The sequence below is a fragment of the Coregonus clupeaformis genome, chromosome 19 (assembly GCF_020615455.1).
Source record: "Coregonus clupeaformis isolate EN_2021a chromosome 19, ASM2061545v1, whole genome shotgun sequence".
NCBI lineage: Eukaryota > Metazoa > Chordata > Actinopteri > Salmoniformes > Salmonidae > Coregonus > Coregonus clupeaformis.
This window is the reverse complement of record NC_059210.1, coordinates 20,222,939-20,247,256: the sequence shown is the minus strand read 5'-3', so window position 1 is coordinate 20,247,256 and position 24,318 is coordinate 20,222,939. Positions and strand designations below refer to the sequence as shown.

The following is a 24,318-nucleotide window of genomic DNA, read 5'->3' as shown; positions in this document are numbered from 1 at the left end:
TTGCTTAAATAAATAAATAAGCAAACACGTTTGGTGTTCGCCAAAAGCCATGTGGGAGACTCCCCAAACATATGGAAGAAGGTACTCTGGTCAGATGAGACTACAATTTAGCTTTTTGGTCATCAAGGAAAACACTATGTCTGGCGCAAACCCAACACCTCTCATCACCCCGAGAACACCATCCCGTTTTTCATCGGCAGGGACTGGTAAACTGGTCAGAATTGAAGGAATGATGGATGGCGCTAAATACAGGGAAATTCTTGAGGAAAACCTGTTTGTCTTCCAGAGATTTGAGACTGGGACGGAGGTTCACCTTCCAGCAGGACAATGACCCTAAGCATACTGCTAAAGCAACAAGTGGTTTAAGGGGAAACATTTAAATGTCTTGGAATGGCCTAGTCAAAGCCCAAACCTCAATCCAATTGAGAATCTGTGGTATGACTTAAAGATTGCTGTACACCAGCGGAACCCATCCAACTTGAAGGAGCTGGAGCAGTTTTGCCTTGAAGAATGGGCAAAAATCCCTGTGGCTAGATGTGCCAAGCTTATAGAGACATACCCCAAGAGAATTGCAGCTGTAATTGCTGCAAAAGGTGGCTCTACAAAGTATATACTTTTTTTTTTGGGGGGTGAATAGTTATGCGCGCTCAAGTTTTCAATTTTTTTGTCTTATTTCTTGTTTGTTTCACAACAAAAAATATTTTGCATCTTCAAAGTGGTAGGCATGTTGTGTAAATCAAATGATACAAACCCCCCAAAAATGTATTTTAATTCCAGGTTGTAAGGCAACAAAATAGGAAAAATGCCAAGGGGGGTGAATACTTTCGCAAGCCACTGTACGAGCCTCAGGAATTGCAGCCCAAATAAAAGCTTCACAGAGTTCAAGTCACAGACACATCTCAACATCAACTGTTCAGAGGGGACTGTGTGAATCAGGCCTTCATGGTCGAATTGCTGCAAAGAAACCACTACTAAAGGACACCAATAATAAGAAGAGACCTGCTTGGGCCAAGAAACACAAGCAATGGACATTAGACCGGTGGAAATGTGTCCTTTGGTCTGGAGTCGAAATTGGAGATTTGTAGTTCCAACTGCAGTGGCTTTGTGAGACGCGGTGTGGGTCAACGGATGATCTCCACATGTGTATTTCCCAACGTAAAGCATGGAGGAGGAGGTGTTATGGTGTGGTGGTGCTTTGCTGGTGAAACTGTCTGTGATTTATTTAGAATTCAAGGCATACTTAACCAGCATGGCTACCACAGCATTCTGCAGCGATACGCCATCCCATCTGGTTTGGGCTTTGCGGGAGTATCATTTGTTTTTCAACAGGACAATGACCTAACACACCTCCAGGCTGTGTAAGGGTTATTTTACCAAGAAGGAGAGTGATGGGGCCACAGTGTCTCCGGACCGCTCCTGTCTCAGCCTCCAGTATTTATGCTGCAGTAGTTTATGTGTCGGGGGGCTGGGGTTAGTTGGTTATACCTGGAGTACTTCTCCTGTCTTATCCAGTGTCCTGTGTGAATTTAAGTATGCTCTCTCTAATTCTCTCGTTCTCTCTTTCTCTCTGAGAACCTGAGCCCTAGGACCATACGTCAGGACTACCGGGCATGATGACACCTTGCTGTCCCCAGTCCGCCTGGCCTTGCTGCTATTCCAGTTTCAACTGTTCTGCCTGCGGCTACGAAACCCCTACCTGTCCCAGACCTGCTGTTTTCAACTCTAAATGATCGGCTATGAAAAGCCAACTGAGAGACCTGAGCCCTAGGACCATACGTCGGGACTACCGGCCGTGGTGACTCCTTGCTGTCCCCAGTCCGCCTGGCCTTGCTGCTATTCCAGTTTAAACTGTTCTGCCTGCGGTTATGGAACCCCTACCTGTCCCAGACCTGCTGTTTTAAACTCTAATGATCGGCTATGAAAAGCCAACTGAGATTTATTCCTGATTATTATTTGACCATGCTTGTCACTTATGAACATTTTTGAACATCTTGGCATGGTTCTGTTATAATCTCCACCCGGCACAGCCAGAAGAGGACTGGCCACCCCTCATAGCCTGGTTCCTCTCTAGGTTTCTTCCTAGGTTTTGCCTTTCTAGGGAGTTTTTCCTAGCCACCGTGCTTCTACACCTGCATTATTAGCTGTTTGGGGTTTTAGGCTGGGTTTCTGTACAGCACTTCGAGATATTAGCTGATGTAAGAAGGGCTATATAAAATAAAATTGATTGATTGATTGATTGATGGAGTGCTGCATCAGATGACCTGGCCTCCACAATCCCCCGACCTCAACCCAATTGAGATGGTTTGGAATGAGTCGGATGGCAGAGTGAAGGAAAAGTAGCCAACAAGTGCTCAGCATATGTGGGAACTCCTTCAAGACAGTTCGAAAAGCATTACAGGTGAAGCTGGTTGAAAGAATGCCAAGAGTGTGCAAAACTGTCATCAAGGCAAAGGGTGGCTATTTGAAGAATCTCAAATATAAAATATATTTTGATTTGTTTAACACTGTTTTGGTTACTACATGATTCCATATGTGTTATTTCATCGTTTTGATGTCTTCACTATTATTCTACAATGTAAAAAAATAAAGAAACACCCTTGAATGAGTAGGTCTGTCCAAAACCTTTGACTGGTAGTGTAAGTGTATACACTATGACACACACACACATTTGCACATAAACACACACACAATCAAACACACTCAATAATCTTCCATGTCAGTGAAAGGGCTTCTCATCAGAAGAATGGAAAAGCACAGATGAGTGTAAAGACACTGGCAGCTGGAGCCAAAGCCCTGGTATTACAACCAGCTAAACACACACACAGTGTACGGTGAGTTGTGTGTGAGCTGAGGACCAGGCAGAACACTTAAGATTGACTTTGAAAGTTGACATCTTTCCATGTCCTGAGGACGTTGGGCAATGCCTTCAAAAATGTCCACTAGGGGCAACAGTGAGCGCTACTACCATCAAGTAGGCTTGGGTTTTGCTAGGGTGTTGTGGACGGGGGGTGGCGGAAGGACGTAAAGGTTGTTTGTTCAATCCCACTGGTAGACACTCTTTCTTTGTTTTTCCCAATCCCAAACCTTAAAGGCCGTTTGCACTTCCTCATTTGGCCTTGTTTTTCAGCAATGTTCATAAAAAGGGTGGCTATTTGAAGAATCTAAAGTAAACACTTTTTTGGTTACTACATGATTCCATATGTGTTATTTCATAGTTTCGATGTCTTCACAATTATTCTACAATGTAGAAAATAGTAAAAATAAAGAAAAACCCTTGAATGAGTAGGTGTGTCCAAACATTTGACTGGTTCTGTATATATTTGCAAAAACATATATGGGGGATTGGAAGTGATGCAGATAATTACATTGATGGAAGCTACAATCTATCTGCAATATTAAAGCTGATCTACCCCCTAACTTTTTTTTTTTTTAATTAAGTGAATAGAAACTTTTAAAAGTGCTTTTTTCACTGGACAGTTTAACATTTTAATTTAAAGTACGACATACTGTACAGTACATTACTGGATATTCATATTTACTCAGCATTGACCACAAGATGGAGACAAATATGACAACGGAGCCCATTGGATGAAATGAATGTTGGTGACTGATGCGTCATCAGTACTGGAAGCTGGTTGATGGACAAGCATTATTATGATGCAATAGTTCATACAGTCTCTAGCACACTGTAATGACTGTTGTGTCATAATAACGCTTTTTCGTGTGCCTGTCCCTCAGAAATTACATTTATGATGAAAGACTCTTGATCTGCTCTAGACAAAATGTAATTGAGGATAAAGAAGTGTTAAATATATCATCCAGTTACAGTTGCGAGTGGTGAATGTGACTATTGTTTCATACCTGGATTTCATAATGCCAGCTCAGTGTTATCGTGGAGGTTATTGCTGAGTTGCATAACCGTCCGTTGTGTAATAGCACGGCAGATAATCAATAAAATATGAGAGGGAAGAGAACTGTGTGAACTGCACCTCGCCCCCAGAGTCTATCCTCCAGATAGAGGTTTGTTTCTACTGCTTGACGAGAAGTGACTAAGAACTCTGAATTCACAAAAGTGGTGATATTTTTATTCTTTGTGGGGTTTTTTTTGGAGGTGCATAAATTCCCATCATGGTTACATAGGAGCTGAAAAGGCATTTTAAAAAACATGTTGAGGGAGAAGTGAATTTGACCTGACGTCATCATGTTTTAGTTGGGGATAAGCTTTCCATTCATGATGTCGAAGCCCATTATTTCAATATTCTCATGGCTTTTATTCTGAACACTTTGTTGTAAAGTTCTGTTCAGATCTCGGGGGCCGTATCAAGCGTCTCAGAGTAGGACTGCTGATCTAGGATCAGGTCCCCCACTGTCCAAGTAATCTTATTATTTGTGATCTAAAAGGCAAAACTGTTCCTGAATCAGCACTTCTACTCTGAGACACTTGATTCAGCCCCTGGTATTTGCCTGTTATTTATTAAGAAATTATTTAGTACTGCAATAACTAATAACAAGAAAGTCTGCTATTTGCAGATGATTAGGCAGTAGTAACTGGAAAACCCTCCTCTGAACCGTAGTCTTCAACATAGCCTTCCATCTGACGAGGCTTTCCAGGCTAAGAAAGTAAGCCTACTATGGAACATAGGGCAAGTCTTCGTATGGAGAAGGGATGTTGAACTGTGTACAGTATCTATAGTCAGTCAGCTTTACCATGAGCGGATAAAAGGAAGACTCGCTCACAGAATGAGAGCCAAAAATTCTGCTTACATACATTCCTGAGTTGTCTCAACACATTTGCCAAATTTGAGTAAACTACAACTAGAAATCCTGTTGTAGCTGAATGTCTTGATTTTATTTTAATTGAGTCAACTTTTGTAAGATTGTCATCAGCTGAACTACACATTTTATGTTGGGTGAACTATAGATATTTGCTCAACTATGGAAATGTGTTATTATTGACTTATGGCTGTTATATATATATATATATATATATAGTACCAGTCAAAAGTTTGGACACACCTACTCATTCCAGGGTTTTTCTTTATTTTGACTATTTTCTACATTGTAGAATAATAGCGAAGACATCAAAACTATGAAATAACACATATAGAATCATGTAGTAACGAAAAAAGTGTTAAACAAATATATCTTATATTTGAGATTCTTCATATAGCCACCCTTTGCCTTGATGACAGCTTTGCTCACACTTGGCATTCTCTCAACCAGCTTCACCTGGAATGCTTTTCCAACAGTCTTGAAGGAGTTCCCACATATGCTGAGCACTTGTTGGCTGCTTTTTCTTCACTCTGCGGTCTGACTCATCCCAAACCATCTCAATTGGGTTGAAGTCGGGGGATTGTGGAGGCCAGGTCATCTGATGCAGCACTCCATCACTCTCCTTCTTGGTAAGATAGCCCTTACACAGCCTGGAGGTGTGTTGGGTCATTGTCCTGTTGAAAAACAAATGATAGTCCCACTAAGCCCAAACCAGATGGGATGGCGTATCGCTGCAGAATGCTGTGGTAGCCATGCTGGTTAAGTATGCCTTGAATTCTAAATAAATCACAGACTGAGTCACCAGCAAAGCACCGCAACACCATAACACCTCCTCCTCCATGATTTACGGTAGAAAATACACATGCGGAGATCATCCGTTCACCCACACCGAATTTCACAAAGACACGGCGGTTGGAACCAAAAATCTCCAATTTGGACTCCAGACCAGAGCACAAATTTCCACTGGTCTAATGTCAATTGCTCGTGTTTCTTGGCCCAAGCAAGTCTCTTCTTCTTATTGGTGTCCTTTAGTAGTGATTTCTTTGCATCAATTCAACCATGAAGGACTGATTCACACAGTCTCCTCTGAACAGTTGATGTTGAGATGTGTCTGTGACTGTTTCATCATAGCGCTTGATGGTTTTTGTGACTGCACTTGAAGAAACTCTCAAAGTTCTTGACATTTTCCGTATTGACTGACCTTCATGTCTTAAAGTAATGATGGACTGTTGTTTCTCTTTGCTTATTTGAGCTGTTCTTGCCATAATATGGACTTGGTCTTTTACCAAATAGGGCTATCGTCTGTATACCCTCCCTACCTTATCACAACACAACTGATTGGCTCAAACGCATTAAGAAGGAAGGAAATTCCACAAATTAACTTTTAAGAAGGCACACATGTTAATTGAAATGCATTCCAGGTCACTACGTCATGAAGCTGGTTGAGAGAATGCAAAGAGTGTGCAAAGCTGTCATCAAAGCAAAGGGTGGCTATTTGAAGAATCTCAAATATTAAATATATTTTGATTTGTTTAACACCTTTTTGGTTACTACATGATTCCATATGTGTTATTTCATAGTTTTGATGTCTTCACTATTATTCTACAATTTAAAAAATAAAGACAAACACTTGAATGAGTAGGTGTGTCCAAACTTTTGACTGGTAGTATATATATATATATTAGACAAGTATGTTAATGTTGTACTTAGAGTCTCCTTTGACTCCTTTCCAGGTTCAGTCATGATCCAATTAATTGACCAGACAGTAGGTTATTTCAAATCTGCTCTGACCAACCGCAGACCAGATAAACAAGTAAAGCAATCTCAATGGTTACAACAAATCCACTTACTTTTTTGCTATATCTGGTTTAATGCATCATATTTCGGCCTCTGAAATACATGTTTCAGTTGTAAACTGGTACCTGGCATGTAAATTGAGTCAAATAAAATACAACTTGCTGAAAGGCACACTGGGTAATATGTTAACGAGAGCAAACCAAACTCTCTTGTGTGATCAACTCAGCTATTTGTGTTGCAAAGGCTGTAGCCTTGAATGGCAGATTCTAGTTTGCATATCTAATAGCCTACCGTTATACTATAGAATAACTAAACTTGACACCATTTGATGGTTGTTTGGGATATGAGTATAGGCTACAATAGTCAATTTAGAGATCTCAGCCTATACATTATCTTCTTCATGATTGAAAGACAGGTGAAAGGAATAATAACGCTGCTCTTCCTGTGGCCCAGGGGATCCAGAGTTACATTCTCCACATGGCAATTTCTCACATTATTAACACAATTGCTACTGTGCAATCAATATAAATGACAAAAAATGTAAATGTTGATGTAAATTTTAAGAGTATGTGGGCGTCCTCTGCTGTGATATTCAGCCCCTTGTGACACTTCCATCTCTATTTCCTTATTCAATTTAATTGTATGTGGTTTATTGGCATGAAGTAGCCTACACAGGTAGGTCTTAGATGAAAGGAGCCTAAGTAGTAAAATCACATACATTGTTTCTAATGACAAGTATAGCACAATCTATTTAATTAAATCAAATGATTGGGGGGTACTCGAGGACCGGAGTTGGGAAACACTGCAATAGAGGATGAGATATGCGATATACACTGACTCAGTATACCAAACATTAGGAACACCTTCCCCTTTTGCCCTCAGAACAGCCTCAATTCGTCGGGACATGGACTCTACAAGATGTCGAAAACGTTCCACAGGGATGCTAGCCCATGTTGACTCCAATGCTTCCCACAGTTGTGTCAAATTGGCTGGATGCCGTTTGGGTGGTAGACCATTCTTGATACACAGGGAAACTGTTGAGCGTGAAAAATCCAGTAGTGTTGCAGTTCTTGACACAAACCCGTGCGCCTGGCACATACCCTTTCATTCACCCTCTGAATGGCACACATACACAATCCATGTCTCAATTGTCTCAAGGCTTAAAACTAATTATTTAAACTGTCTCCTCCCCTTCATATACACTGATTGAAGTAGATTTAACAAGTGACATCAATAAGGGATCATAGCTTTAACCTGGATTTACCGGGTCAGTCTATGTCATGGAAAGAGCAGGTGTTCTTAATGTTTTGTATACTCAGTGTATACATATGTATGGTATAGTGAGCTTCTGAAATGACGTCCGTCCACAAGAAAATAACGCGCTATCTATCTCCTTTGTATGAGCGCTCCCGTGTATTCTGGTCAAGTGCTGGAAGTTGCATTGCAGGGGTGTGACTAGGCTACTTCTGCAATCTGCAGTCGGGAGGAGCGCTCTCATATAAATGCTTCTACGGTCTCATCAGGACCTCGCATCGCATGCATCTCGAATGGGAAGGCCCCTCGTTGAATGATTTCAACACAATTAGTCGAGCGGATGCGCTGAACAGGGAGGGGTGAATCTCCATCACGTTTCCCGCGGAAACACAGGCACCTGTGCGGTTGGATGGAGAGCGGCGAGTAAGCTGAAGAAGGGAGAGCGGTGGAGTTTACCCCCCTTCCCCCTTGCACCAAAATAAAACTCCTTCTAGGTAAGACCAACGCTAGTATTTCATAAAATTAATCTACTTTCTTTAATGTTTGTGTTCTCGAATATGCAAACTCTTGTTCTCTGAAGCACCACATGCCGAGTGTATGGAGACACTTTTTGTCTTATTATGTCTAACATCTCGTTCTCCATGGATTGAGTTGTTATCGTCAATAGGAAGAACAATAATCTTCATTTTATAGGATTATGCCTTTATGTACCCACCAGAGTGGATCAAATGTAATTCAATGATTATCTAAGCAACAATCGACTGAAACATTGATTTGCATTCCAGACAGTGCCAGTTCCTCCATAAAGCTGGCCCATGCAACGTATATAGTGGCATTATGAAGAAGTATTATAATGGCGTACAGGGTGCAACAACATAATTTCACCGGGTCACTAGCTACATATTGTAAAGGCTATAGCCTACATAGGCTACTAACACTTACAAAAAATTATTGCCGTTTTGAAACTGCAGTAAAAGTCCAGTAACTGCAGTCGACTGTGGTCATTTGGACTCAGTAATTGCAGAATAACTGCACTCTAACTGCGGTTACAGTTATACTGCACTCTGATTGCAATATTTTTTCGTAAGGGAAAATATATATTAAGTGTTGAGGCCACAAACGAACATTCACATTAAAGCTTCTGTTTGTGTAGTGCCAAAAACCCTAGAGGGTGTACTTCTTCCTGACGTTGTGTATTTCCTCTACCTGCGACCAGTTTGTACATTAAACATCCTCCTATCAGGCTGCAAAGGCATCGGTTTCCTTCTTAACTCGATTAAATGGCGGGCAGCCCAAATTCTTGTTTGAAAAATATGCATGTTGTCTTAATAAAACTTATTTTCCCACCACCATGCTAGGGTGGCTAATGCGTTGTGTACAGCAGCAGGGGGTAAACAACAGACTGGTGCAACCTGATTGGCTGAATGCTGTACACAACGCAGGAGCCACCCTAGCAAATCTAATCAAATCAAATTGTATTGGTCACATACACATATTTAGCAGATGTTATTGCGGGTGTAGCAAAAGGCTTGTGTTCCTAGCTCCAACAGTGCAGTAGTATCAAACAATTCACAGTAGTATCTAACAATTCAAGGGATCCAGAGGTACATGCTCCGCAGGCCCATTTCTGGTGGTGGAAATTGTGTTTTATTAAGACTATGCATATTTTCCCTTTATTTTTATTTTTCTGGAGGCACGCCATTAAAGCTAGTTAAAGAGGAAACCGATGCCTTTGCAGCCTGAATGGAGGATGTTTTATGTACTCGCTGGTCGCAGGTGGTTAGTAGTGTGTTGCCGTTTACGCTATTTGCGTTGGGACGTCAAAGACCAGACAACATATACTTTGGCAAACCTTGGGGCTACTGTATGTGAAAAGCAATCGAGTGACACAACCGAAGCTGTTCTTTCAGAACCACACTCTCGGTCAGAGCATGATCCCACGCTACCATTCTGAAAAGTTGTGATTGTTTGTTGATAGAAAATAGACTTGAGTCATCTATTGTACCCAACAACCCACTCCCTAACAACCTATAGAAAGTAACTGTGTGTGGGCTATTCTGATTCGCACGTAATAGACACCTCCATATGATGTTATTAATGCAGTTTTCGATATAGCATTTATATGGATTATGAGAAGTAAGTAAATTAATTCAAATGTTCTTGCCAATAGCCTCCTGGTCAATAAATATGGCATTCTCGTAGTATTTCTTTAGTATTTAGAATATATTTAAATCGGAACCTATAGCATATTGCTTATTTACCAAGTTAAAAATGACTAAGACTGTTGCAAGTGTAGGTTTAAAAAGCCAAACTAGTCATCATTACATTTTAACACTGAGAAGGTTATAACTCAATTATAGACTCTCTAAAATGGAGAGCAACGTGTAGTTCTGGGACTAATTGACCCACACAAACTCTCTGTTCCTGGGCTGGAGCTGGACAGAGTAGCTAATAAAAAATAAGGAAGCCTGTGCAGAATAAAACATATTCCAAAACATGCATCCTGTTTGCATTAAGGCACTAAAGTATAACTGCAAAAAATGTGGCAAATAAATGAACTTTATGTCCTTGTCACACCCTGGCTCGGGGACTCATTATGTTGAGCCAGGGTGTGTTCATTCTATGTTTTCTGTTTCTTCGGTGGGTGTTCTAAGTTGTCGATTTTCTATGTTTGCCGGTGTGACTCCCAATCAGAGGCAACGAGTGTCAGCTGTCGGCTGGTTGTCTCTGATTGGGAGCCATATTTAATCTGTCGGTTTTTCCTTTGGTTTTGTGGGTTCTTGTTTCGAGTTAGTTTAGTTTCACCGTGTACTGTCACGTTATCGTCTTTGTTTGTTTTGATCGTGTTTCACTTATTAAATAATATGTTTGCTTGCAACGCTGCGCCTTGGTCTACTCAATCCTACGACGATCGTGACAGAAGAACCCACCAAAACTGGACCAAGCAGCGTGAAGAGGAGAGAGGAAGGACCTGGGATCAGGGGAGTAGGAGTTTCGGCTGGGCCACGCTAAGTGAAGAGGAGAGAGGCTGGTCTATGAAGCAATGGATCGAGAGTCTGGCGAGAGCTAGGGAGGCCTGGTCCACGGGGAGGAGAGAACCCCAGAAAATTTTTAGGGGGGCTCACGACGTGGGACGACGGGGCAGCAGGAGGCCGCGATGGAGGCGGTCCAGCGGGTGTGAAGAGGAGGCCGCCAGGTTAAGGGGGCCACTGGTCACAGAGGAGAGGGAAAGTGTGGAGGCACGGCGAGAGGTACTGGGGTGTGTTACCAGTCCGGTCCGGCCCGTTCCTGATCCCTGCGTAGGGCCAGTGGTGTGTGTCCCCAGTACGGTCCGGCCTGTTCCTGTTCCTCGCATCGAGTCTGTGGTGCGCGTCGCCAGCCCGGCCCGGCCTGTTCCTTCTCCCCGCACCAAACCTGTGGTGCGCGTCGCCAGCCCGGTCCGGCCTGTTCCTGCTCCCGCACCAAGTCTGTGGTGCGTCTCGTCAGCCCTGTCCGGCTCGTTCCTGCTCTCCGCACCAAGTCTGTGGTGCGCGTCGCCAGCCCGGCCCGGCCTGTTCCTTCTCCCCGCACCAAACCTGTGGTGCGCGTCGCCAGCCCGGTCCGGCCTGTTCCTGCTCCCCGCACCAAGTCTGTGGTGCGTCTCGTCAGCCCTGTCCGGCTCGTTCCTGCTCTCCGCACCAAGTCGGTGGTGCGCGTCGCCAGCCCATTCCGGTCCATTCCTGCTCCACGCACCAAGCCAGGGGTGTGTATTGTCAGCCCGGTCCGGTCCGTTCCTGTTCCACGCACCAAGCCAGGGGCGCGTGTCGTCAGTCCGGCTCCGGCCAGCGGGGCTAGACAGGACCAGGAGTACTTTGGGGGGTTGGAGAGGAAGTGGGGATCAAGCCCGGAGCCGGAGCCGCCGCCGAGGAGGAATGCCCACCCAGCCCTCCCCTGTTTTGCTCGTATTTGGCGCGGTCGCAGTCCGCGCCTTTAGGGGGGGGTACTGTCACACCCTGGCTCGGGGACTCATTATGTTGAGCCAGGGTGTGTTCATTCTATGTTTTCTGTTTCTTCGGTGGGTGTTCTAAGTTGTCGATTTTCTATGTTTGCCGGTGTGACTCCCAATCAGAGGCAACGAGTGTCAGCTGTCGGCTGCTTGTCTCTGATTGGGAGCCATATTTAATCTGTCGGTTTTTCCTTTGGTTTTGTGGGTTCTTGTTTCGAGTTAGTTTAGTTTCACCGTGTACTGTCACGTTATCGTCTTTGTTTGTTTTGATCGTGTTTCACTTATTAAAGAATATGTTTGCTTGCAACGCTGCGCCTTGGTCTACTCAATCCTACGACGATCGTGACAGTCCTGAATATCAAATCAAATCAAATCATATTTTATTTGCCACATGCACCGAATACAACAGGTGTAGACATTACAGTGAAATGCTTACTTACAAGCCCTTAATCAACAATGCAAAGTAAAACAAATAAAAAAACTGTTAAGCAAAAAAAATTAAAGCAAATAACTAAAGAGCAGCAGTAAAATAAAATAACAGTAGGGAGGCTATATACGGGGGGTACGGTGCAGAGTCAATGTGCGGGGGCACCGGCTAGTCGAGGTAATTTAGGTAATATGTACATGTGGGTAGAGTTAAAGTGACTATGCATAAATAATCAACAGTAGCAGCAGAGTAAAAAAGGGGGACGGGGTGGGGGTGGGGGGGGCAGTGCAAATAGTCTGGGTAGCCATGATTAGCTGTTCAGGAGTCTTATGGCTTGGGGGTGGAAGCTGTTGAGAAGCCTTTTGGACCTAGACTTGGCGTTCCGGTAGCAGAGAGAACAGTCTATGACTAGGGTGGCTGGAGTCTTTGACAATTTTGAGGGCCTTCCTCTGACACCACCTGGTATAGAGGTCCTGGATGGCAGGAAGCTTGGCCCCAGTGATGTACTGGGCCGTACGCACTACCCTCTGTAGTGCCTTGCGGTCGGAGGCCGAGCAGTTGCCATACCAGGCGGTGATGCAACCAGTCAGGATGCTCTCGATGGTGCAGCTACAGTGGGGAGAACAAGTATTTGATACACTGCCAATTTTGCAGGTTTTCCTACTTACAAAGCATGTAGAGGTCTGTAATTTTTATCATAGGTACACTTCAACTGTGAGAGACGGAATCTAAAACAAAAATCCAGAATTTTATTGCATGACATAAGTATTTGATACATCAGAAAAGCAGAACTTAATATTTGGTACAGAAACCTTTGTTTGCAATTACAGAGATCATACGTTTCCTGTAGGTCTTGACCAGGTTTGCACACACTGCAGCAGGGATTTTGGCCCACTCCTCCATACAGACCTTCTCCAGATCCTTCAGGTTTCGGGGCTGTCGCTGGGCAATACGGACTTTCAGCTCCCTCCAAAGATTTTCTATTGGGTTCAGGTCTGGAGACTGGCTAGGCCACTCCAGGACCTTGAGATGCTTCTTACGGAGCCACTCCTTAGTTGCCTGGCTATGTGTTTCGGGTCGTTGTCATGCTGGAAGACCCAGCTACGACCCATCTTCAATGCTCTTACTGAGGGAAGGAGGTTGTTGGCCAAGATCTCGCGATACATGGCCCCATCCATCCTCCCCTCAATACGGTACAGTCATCCTGTCCCCTTTGCAGAAAAGAATCCCCAAATAATGATGTTTCCACCTCCATGCTTCACAGTTGGGATGGTGTTCTTGGGGTTGTACTCATCCTTCTTCTTCCTCCAAACACGGCGAGTGGAGTTTAGACCAAAAAGCTCTATTTTTGTCTCATCAGACCACATGACCTTCTCCCATTCCTCCTCTGGATCATCCAGATGGTCATTGGCAAACTTCAGACGGGCCTGGACATGCGCTGGCTTGAGCAGGGGGACCTTGCGTGCGCTGCAGGATTTTAATCCATGACGGCGTAATGTGTTACTAATGGTTTTCTTTGAGACTGTGGTCCCAGCTCTCTTCAGGTCATTGACCAGGTCCTGCCGTGTAGTTCTGGGCTGATCCCTCACCTTCCTCATGATCATTGATGCCCCACGAGGTGAGATCTTGCATGGAGCCCCAGACCGAGGGTGATTGACGGTCATCTTGAACTTCTTCCATTTTCTAATAATTGCGCCAACAGTTGTTGCCTTCTCACCAAGCTGCTTGCCTATTGTCCTGTAGCCCATCCCAGCCTTGTGCAGGTCTACAATTGTATCCCTGATGTCCTTACACAGCTCTCTGGTCTTGGCCATTGTGGAGAGGTTGGAGTCTGTTTAATTGAGTGTGTGGACAGGTGTCTTTTATACAGGTAACGAGTTCAAACAGGTGCAGTTAATACAGGTAATGAGTGGAGAACAGGAGGGCTTCTTAAAGAAAATCTAACAGGTCTGTGAGAGCCATAATTCTTACTGGTTGGTAGGTGATCAAATACTTATGTCATGCAATAAAATGCCAATTAATTACTTAAAAATCATACAATGTGTTTTAGATTCCGTCTCTCACAGTTGAAGTGTACCTATGATAAAAATTACAGACCTCTACATGCTTTGTAAGTAGGAAAACCTGCAAAATCGGCAGTGTATCAAATACTTGTTCTCCCCACTGTATGTATGTATGTATGTGTGTGTATGTACAGTGGGGAAAAAAAGTATTTAGTCAGCCACCAATTGTGCAAGTTCTCCCACTTAAAAAGATGAGAGAGGCCTGTAATTTGCAGCATAGGTACACGTCAACTATGACAGACAAAATTAGGAAAAAAATTCCAGAAAATCACTTTTTGAGGATCTGAGGACACATGCCAAATGTTTTCAGTCTCCTGAGGGGGAATAGGCTTTGTCGTGCCCTCTTCACGACTGTCTTGGTGTGTTTGGACCATGATAGTTCGTTGGTGATGTGGACACCAAGGAACTTGAAGCTCTCAACCTGTTCCACTACAGCCCCTTCGATGAGAATGGGGGCGTGCTCAGTCCTCTTTTTTTTCCTGTAGTCCACAATCATCTCCTTTGTCTTGATCACGTTGAGGGAGAGGTTGTTATCCTGGCACCACACGGCCAGGTCTCAGACCTCCTCCCTATAGGCTGTCTCATCGTTGTCGGTGATCAGGCCTACCACTGTTGTGTAGTCGGCAAACTTAATGAAGGTGTTGGAGTCGTGCCTGGCCATGCAGTCATGGGTGAACAAGGAGTACAGGAGGGGACTGAGCACGCACCACTGAGGGGCCCCCGTGTTGAGGATCAGCGTGGCAGATGTGTTGTTACCTACCCTTACCACCTGGGGGCGGCCCGTCAGGAAGTCCAGGATCCAGTTGCAGAGGGAGGTGTTTAGTCCCAGGATCCTTAGCTTAGTGATGAGCTAATACAAAGTGTAATGTTTAGGTCAAATCCAACACAACACATCACTGAGTGCCACTCTTCATATTTTCAAGCATGGTGGTGGCTGCATCATGTTATGGGTATGTTAGTCATCTGCAAGGACTAGGGAGTTTTTTAGGATAAAAAGAAATGGAATAGAGCTAAGCACGGGCAAAATTCTGGAAGAAAACCTGGTTCAGTCTGCTTTCCAACAGACACTGAGAGACAAATTCACCATTCAGCAGGATAATAACCTAAAACACAAGGCCAAATATACACTGGAGTTGTTTACCAAGACAACATTGAATGTTTCAGTTTTGACTTAAATCGGCTTGAAAATCGATGGCAAGACTTTAAAATGGCTGTCTAGCAATGATCAACATCCAACTTGACAGAGTTTGAAGAATTTTAAAAAGAATAATGTGCAAATATTGTACAATCCAGGTGTGCAAAGCTCTTAGAGACTTACCCAGAAAGACTCACAGCTGCCAAAGGTGCTTGTAACGTATTGACTCGTCGGTGGGAATACTTATGTAAATGCTTTATTTCGGTATTTCATTTTCAATACATTTGCAAATATTTCTAAAAACATGTTTTCACTCTGTCATTATGGGGTATTGTGTTCAGATGGGTACAAAAAAAAAGATTCAATAATTTTTTTATTCAGGTAGTAACACAACAAAATGTGGAATAAGTCAAGGGGTATGAATACTTTCTGAAGGCACTGTAGTTATAGATGTTTATGCAGCTATAGCACCTATGTGGACTATATGCAGTCCTTATAGGCTTCAGTTTGGAGCTTAAGCAATAACTAAAGTGCTCCCCAACGATAATAATAGATTGCATTTCCATAGTGTTCCCTGCTAGGTCTCAAGGGATGCAAGTATCAGCGGAAGAAGGGGAGTTGAGTTTTCATCTTGATTGATTGGGCTGGTGATTCACTTTGAGGGGGAGGCCACAGATTCAAGATTCTCCTATCCTCTGACGTTTCAAAAGCCCTGCGCCAGCTAGCTCTCTGTGGCTCCGCGGCGCGTTGTTGCTTTTAGTTAACCGCGCATAGGAAGATCTGTCAAAGGTGCCAGCGAAGGAAACTATATCTGGCAACCTAAGCGAAAGCGGCGTGGCAGAGGCAAACCGGAATAACCGCCACGCTAGGTTAGGCTATTCCCTATTCCCAGGCACTGTGGCAGCGAAGCAGTTAATTTTTATTATGACTCATTGTGCGATATTAAAAGCAAAGTTGATTTATTAGTTGTACCGAGGCTGGCGAGAGAGAAGAGAACGAGAGAAACTGACAAAAGCCCACTTGCTGTGATCGTTCTCTCTTTCTTGATCCCCCTTCTCTCTCTCCTTCTCTCTCTCTTTCTGAATCTCCCTCTCCCCTCCTCCCCCTCTCTATCCACCTATCTCTCTCTCTGTCTCTCTGTCTCTCTTTCCCTCTCTCTTCCTCCCTTCAAGGCAGCACTGCATCCATTATTATTGATCACTGGTGTTTTAGCATGGACGACCAATAAAGGGAAGTAGTACACATTCATTTTCTTCAGTAGGTGTAGTAGCTGTAGCACACCAGGTCCTGCTTTTACATTTGTACAGATAAGCACACATTTAGTACACACACACACACACACACACACACACACACACACACACACACACACACACACACACACACACACACACACACACACACACACACACACACACACACACACACACACACACACACACATGCCCTCTGCAGTTTTTGTTGTTGACAGCAGATTGTCTTTGATAGTGCAAGGGCTCTCCAGTTAACAGAAGGGCTGACTGTGTGTGTGTTTACATGGATCAGAGCGAGTGTTTGCCCATGCGCTGTGTGGTCTCCCCTGCCAAGACACAGAGGAGACAATCATGATGCTCTTTATGAGAGCTAACACAGCAGAAGTGCTAACAGGATACACACACTGTCTCTCTCTCTCTCTCTCTCTCTCTCTCTCTCTCTCTCTCTCTCTCTCTCTCTCTCTCTCTCTCTCTCTCTCTCTCTCTCTCTCTCTCTCTCTCTCTCTCTCTCTCTCTCTCTCTCTCTCTCTCTCTCTCTCTCTCACACACACACACAGACACACACACACACACACACACACACACAGACACAAACACACACACACACACACACACACACACACCGGCTGTGCTCTCTCTCTCACACACACACACACACCGGCTGTGCTCTCTTGTTCTCTGTAGGCACTGTGCAGGCTGCAGTGTCACACAACTCCACAGGGAGGGTGTTTCCACAAAAAGCTTGCTTTATGTCTCTGAGTAGAAAGGCTATCCTTTTCATCGCCAGAAGCAAAAGAAGTAGAGTCATTGAATCATTCTGAATCATCGGTCCAGAGTTTTCGCCATTTTTCTGCTTGGCACCATCTGCTTAATTTAGTGTTATTCATTGATATTTGCTTTGAGGAATATTAGGAACTATTAAATAGTTATTTTTCACCAGCTTGATATTGTATCAGCTATGTTGCATTGTATTGATAAGCTAACGTAAGATAATATTACCTACTTGAACCCTCCATCTATCATGATGTAAATGACAATATTAAGGTTTATATTTAAGGTGTATTTGAATTGTACACATTTGCAGCTAAAAGCATACATAGGCCTAAGTAAAAAAATTAAAAAGATACAAAAAGATTGAAGTTAATGGTATTTGAGATGTAGTATACAATATTACAGTCAAGCAGTGTTAAAGATGGCCGTTCTTATTGTATTTGTTTTGTTGACGAAGCAGAGGTGAAAAATATGCAGTACATATTATGCTGTTCTATCGTGTGTGTGCAATGATGTCAGAGTAAAAACAAAAAACTGTGTTTGCTGTTTGCAGTAACTTCTTTGTTGTTGTAATATCGCAAACAGACGTGGCAGTTTCAGCATTAAGGATTACAGCTTTAAGCAGTCTCACAAAGTAAGGTATAGTGCTGTTGTAATATCTGTCAGTCCGAGTAGGTGGATTGTTTAGTTTGTGACTGGATCGGGTAGAGGCAGCCATATGCTGTAATCCTGATAATAGATGTTATAAACAGTCATTACAGCGGATGTCAGTGAAATTGAACAGAGCAGCTAGGCACTAACCGACTACCGTGTTAGGTTAGCCATAGGTTGTCATTAATGTTTATGACCTCTTATGTCATTATTATGCCCACGATATGTAGGCAGAAACAGTTAAAGTAAAGTGTTACTGAATATTAGTTGTAAAGTACCCATGAGATATAGAGGATTGTGCAAATTTAGAATAGATGGGCCAAGTACTTTAGTATGCAAATTTGACAATACAACTGAAATGCTATTATGCTAATTCCTCCCAGAACAAGGATGGTAATGTCACAGAGTTTTCAAACCTAGAGGCCAAACATCACGATACTTCCGGGAACACATCGCGAAGCAGACTCGACAGACCAGACTAGAGTTTGGGGTTTGGCAAGTCAATGGGAGAAGTGAAAAATGTTCTCGAAATCTAAAGGCAAAACCTATATTCGAGCCAATGTCTTTAGTTGCTAAAACTGTCATTACTACAGCCTTGTGAAAGTGACAGACTAACTCGTTTTCATTTTCATCAAAAACAACTTCATATCGAAGGAGTGCCTTTGATTTGATGGCCTGCAAATGCCAGTTCGGCACGACACGACCGTTAAATGTGTTTCTGCGCATGCGCTATGCTAGCTAAAGTCGCCATGACATGCGTGACTGGGGATTTCTATTGGAGAAGCAGTTTCTAGGCTTCTTTATTCAAATTGTCTTTGGTAATGCGTTAGATTAGCAAGATGCCCTCTACAATTGAAATTAAATATATGCCTGCCAATGCACAGCACCAAATGACAATGTGTGGAGACCTTTTCTTCCTTGTCTCTCTGTCTCTCTCAGAAGGGTTCACTAAGGAGAATAGAGGTTTTAGCCCACACAGCTTTTTGTCTCTTGCTTTCTGATGCTCACTTTCTCAGTCCCTCTATCTCTATCTGTATCATTATTTCCCTCCCTTCCCCCCTCTCTGGAGGGATAAGGATATGTCAGACTAGAGATGGAGAGAGAGACAGGCTGTAGTCTCCACAGCTGCCAGAGGCCAGTTTACCCCCCGCCTCTCTCTGTGCTACAGTAGGACCCTACTAATGGCATTTCAGCAGCTGTCCCTCGCCTGCACTGCACCAGCCAATTTAATTGGGCTGCCCAGCAGAATTTAGTGATTTCTCCCCTACCTCCTCATCCCCCCCTTCTATGTCATTAGTGTAATGTTCCTGTTTACTCTAAAGGCATCCACATACATAGGTTGGGTTTGCTCCTAGCAGAACTCGGCTAGGGGAAGCGAACATCTGTGCTCGCATACTCCCTTAAAAGACCTTTGCTTGAAAAACAAGAAATATTACTGTTTGTCCCACTTGAGACACCATAGCAACAACATAGCCAGTATACACTTCCTCAAAATAGTAGAGATAAATCAAGAAATCTCTTATACATTTTGACATTTTTGGCGCAGATGGATGTTTGGTGCAGTATTTCTCAAGTGAAAAAATGTGCATGAAAACTAGTCGTCTCTCGTTGAATGACAACAAACACTTCATGTTCCTACTCCTACTAGGAGTAGTACTGTTGACCAATCACTGATGAAGGGGGTGTAGATTTCAGCTACCGAACTTCGACTTGGCACAATAAAAAAAGAATATGTGCACAAACAGCCGAAAACAACTGTGCTGAAGACCAAAACAAACAAAAAATTTCTAAAGATTTCATCATAATATACAGTACCAGTAACAAATTAGGACACACCTACGCATTCAAGGGTTTTTCTTTATTTTTACTAATAATATATAATAATAATATGCCATTTAGCAGACGCTTTTATCCAAAGCGACTTACAGTCATGCGTGCATACATTTTTGTGTATGGGTGGTCCCGGGGATCGAACCCACTACCTTGGCGTTACAAGCGCCGTGCTCTACCAGCTGAGCTACATTGTAGAATAATAGTGAAGACATCAAAACTATGAAATAACACATATGGAATCAAGTAGTAACCAAAAAAGTGTTAAACAAATCAAAATATATTTTATATTTGAGATTCTTCAAATAGCCACCCTTTGCCTTGATGACAGCTTTGCACACTCTTGGCATTCTCTCAACCAGCTTCACGTGGAATGCTTTTCCAACAGTCTTGAAGGAGTTCCCACATATGCTGAGCACTTTTTGGCTGCTTTTCCTTCACTCTGCCGTCCGACTCATCCCAAACCATCTCAATTGGGTTGAGGTCGGGGGATTGTGGAGGCCAGGTCATCTCTCCTTCTTGGTAAAATAGCCCTTACACAGCCTGGAGGTGTGTTGGGTCATTGTCCTTTTGAAAAACAAATGATAGTCCAACTAAGCCCAAACCAGATGGGATGGCGTATCGCTGCAGAATACTGTGGTACATGCTGGTTAAGTGTGCCTTGAATTCTAAATAAATCATAGACAGTGTCACCAGCAAAGCACCCCCACACCATCGCACCTCCTCCTCCATGCTTCACGGTGGGAACCACACATGCAGAGATCATCCGTTCACCCACATCGCGTCTCACAAAGACACGGCGGTTGGAACCAAAAATCTCAAATTTGGACTCAGACCAAATGACAGATTTCCACCGGTCTGATGTCCGTTGCTCGTGTTTCTTGGCCCAAGCAAGTCTCTTCTTCTTATTGGTGTCCTTTAGTAGTGGTTTCTTTGCAGCAATTCGACCATGAAGGCCTGACTCACGCAGTCTCCTCTGAACAGTTGATGTTGAGATGTGTCTGTGACTTGAACTCTGTGAATCATTTATTTGGGCTGCAATGTCTGAGGCTGGTAACTCTAATGAACGTATCCTCTGCAGCAGAGGTAACTCTGGGTCTTCCATTCCTGTGGTGGTCATCATGAGAGCCAGTTTCATCATAGCGCTTGATGGTTTTTGCGACTGCACTTTTAGAAACTTTCAAAGTTCTTGAAATGTTCCGTATTGACTGACCTTCATGTCTGAAAGTAATGATGGACTGTCGTTTCTCTTTGCTTATTTGAGCTGTTTTTTCCATAATATGGACTTGGTCTTTTACCAAATAGGGTTATCTTCTGTCACTGTCACGATCGTCTTGAGAAGTCGACCAATGCGCAGCGTGGAATGTGAACATACTTTTTTATTAGAGATCACACGAACAAAACAACAAACGATACGAAACGTGAAGTCCTTGTTTACAATACACACCATACGGAACAAGATCCCACAACACACTGTGGAAAACAGGCTGCCTAAGTATGGTACCCAATCAGAGACAACAAGCAACAGCTGATACACGTTGCCTCTGATTGAGAACCACACCGGCCAACATAGAAACAAAAGAACTAGATAATAACCCTAGCACACAAAACACATAGAAACAACACACCCTGGCTCAACATAACAGAGTCCCAGAGCCAGGGCGTGACAGTACCCCCCAAAGGCGCGGACTGCGACCGCGCCAAACATAAACCGAACAGGGGAGGGCCGGGTGGGCATTCCTCCCCGGAGGCGGTTCCGGCTCCGGGCATGACCCCCACTCCCTCTCTAACCCCCCAAAGCGCCCCTGGTCCGGTCTGGCCCTGCTGGCCGGAGCTGGACTGAACGCTGGTGGAGTGGATTGCTCTAGCTCCGGAGTGGAGCAGCTGACCGGTGCCGGACCAGGCTGGACTGAACGCTGGTGGAGCGGATTGCTCTAGCTCCGGAGTGGAGCAGCTGGCTGTGCCGGACTGACGACGCGCACCACAGGCTTGGTGCGGAGAGCAGGGACGGGCCGAACCGGGCTGATGAAGCGCACCACTGGTTTGGTGCGGGGAGCAGGAACAGGCCGGACCGGGCTGACGACGCCCACCATTGGCTTGGTGCGAGGGGCAGGAACAGGCCGAACCGGGCTGGCGACGCGCTCCACTGGCTTGGTGCGAGAGGCAGGAACAGGCCGAACCGGGCTGGCGACGCGCACCACAGGTTTAGTGCGGGGAGCAGGAACAGGCCGAACCGGGCTGGCGACGCGCACCACTGGTTTGGTGCGAGGGGCAGGAACAGGCCGGACCGTACTGGGGACACACGCCACTGGCCCTACGCGGGGAACAGGAACGGGCCGGACCGGACTGGCAACACACCCCAGTACCTCACGCCGTGCCTCTACATTCTCCTTCCCCCTGGTGTCCAGTAACTCCCGTAACCTGGCGGCCTCCTCTGCCAACCCTCTGAACCACTCTATCCCGTACTCCTGCTGCCCCGTCGTCCACGGCGTGAGCCCCCCCCTAAACATTTTCTGGGCTTGTCTCTCCCCCGTGGACCAGGCCCCCATGGTTCTCGCCCAACTCTCACTCCACTGCTCCCAATTCCAACCTCTCTCCTCATCACGCTGCTTGACCCAGTCGTGGTGGGATCTTCTGTCACGATCGTCTTGAGAAGTGGACCAATGCGCAGCGTGGAATGTGAACATACTTTTTTATTAGATATCACACGAACAAAACAAGAAACGATACGAAACGTGAAGTCCTTGGTTACAATACACACCATACGTAACAAGATCCCACAACACACTGTGGAAAACAGGCTGCCTAAGTATGGTTCCCAATCAGAAACAACAAGCAACAGCTGATACACGTTGCCTCTGATTGAGAACCACACCGGCCAACATAGAAACAAAAGAACTAGATAATAACCCTAGCACACAAAACACATAGAAACAACACACCCTGGCTCAACATAACAGAGTCCCAGAGCCAGGGCGTGACAGTACCCCCCCAAAGGCGCGGACTGCGACTGCGCCAAACATAAACCGAACAGGGGAGGGCCGGGTGGGCATTCCTCCCCGGAGGCGGTTCCGGCTCTGGGCATGACCCCCACTCCCTCTCTAACCCCCCAAAGCGCCCCTGTCCGGTCTGGCCCTGCTGGCCAGGGTGAATGACTCATACTGAGGCTGCCATTTTTGCTGTTTACTGCACCGCAAATTTGCGATCGGAATTTGAACACCCACAGTGTTAAATTGATCACTTTCTTCAAAATTATGTGACCATCTCAAATAGTGTTAAACCAGGGCTCTCCAACCCAACCTTGTTCCTGGTTTTCGCTCCAAGCCTAATCTAGCACACCTGATTCTAATAATTAGCTACCTGATTCTAATAATTAGCTAGCTGATAAGCTGAATCAGGTTAGTTACAACTGGAGTTGGTGTAAAAACCTACAGGAGGGTAGCTCTCCAGGACCAGGGTTTGGAGAAACCTGTCTTAAACTAACAGAGTGTTGGGTCCGTAACACCATGGGTGCAAATTCCGGTTTAAATTAACACTTTATTAGAGCTGATGCTGTCACACTTTCTCAGTGTTAGAGAATTAAAACATGTGGTGTTACAATAACTCATTTTTGGGTGTTGTTTTAACACTGTAGGGTGTAAAGCCTTATTTGCATATTATTTTAGAGGGTGCCTTCTGTGTGAAATTTAGAGGTACTAGTACCACCCACGACTGTGTTTGCTAGTGACAGAGACATGATTTTTGCAGTCCTGTATCCTTCACCAAGTGAAGTTTTCCACAATACCACACTCCGACAGCCTAGTTTTACCCTAACACAGTGGTCTGAATCTCCTGGTTTGCAAGCCACATGGGCAAGTCACATTATGCTAGCTTGCAAAGTGTTATATAATTCCTATGGAATCCAGCAAGAGTTAGGATATTCAACAATTGGAACTGTTAATCACCCGCAACTGCAGTTAAAATGGCTGGCAAGATAGGGAAGATTGATAAATGAGACTATCTAAACTATCTAAACTGGAACAACCATCTCAATAACGAGTGAAATAAGTCCAACCAATTACAGATTGGATTAGTTATAGAAAAATGTATGTTATTTTTCTTGGTGTAGTATAAGATAAATTAATTAATCAATGTGCATGCAGAAACATAGATATTAAAACAAACTATTCTAAAAAGCAACCTGCACAAAGCATGCTGGGAAATGTGATAATGAGGCCACTGCCATGTCTTTTTCATTCTGAGAGAGTTAACGGAAATTAACTGAACACGGTCAAGTAACAACAGGTAACAACGCGGTGCTGATTCCACTGTGATTCAAATAACACTTCATTTATGCACCACAGGTGGTGTCAATTTCAATCCCACTGGTGCTAACCCCA

At 44.3% G+C, this 24,318-nt stretch overlaps 1 protein-coding gene across 2 annotated transcripts in view; it reads left to right on the top strand.

Annotated features, from left to right (window-relative positions):
• The first annotated feature begins 8,005 nt into the window (after window positions 1–8,005).
• Window positions 8,006–24,318, top strand: part of syt12 (synaptotagmin XII) — a 57,264-nt gene continuing 40,951 nt past the window's right edge. For both annotated transcript variants that reach the window (XM_041837646.2, XM_041837644.2), the window contains exon 1: window positions 8,006–8,318. The gene's annotated coding sequence lies outside the window, so the exon portion shown is untranslated. The remainder of the gene's footprint in view (window positions 8,319–24,318) is intronic.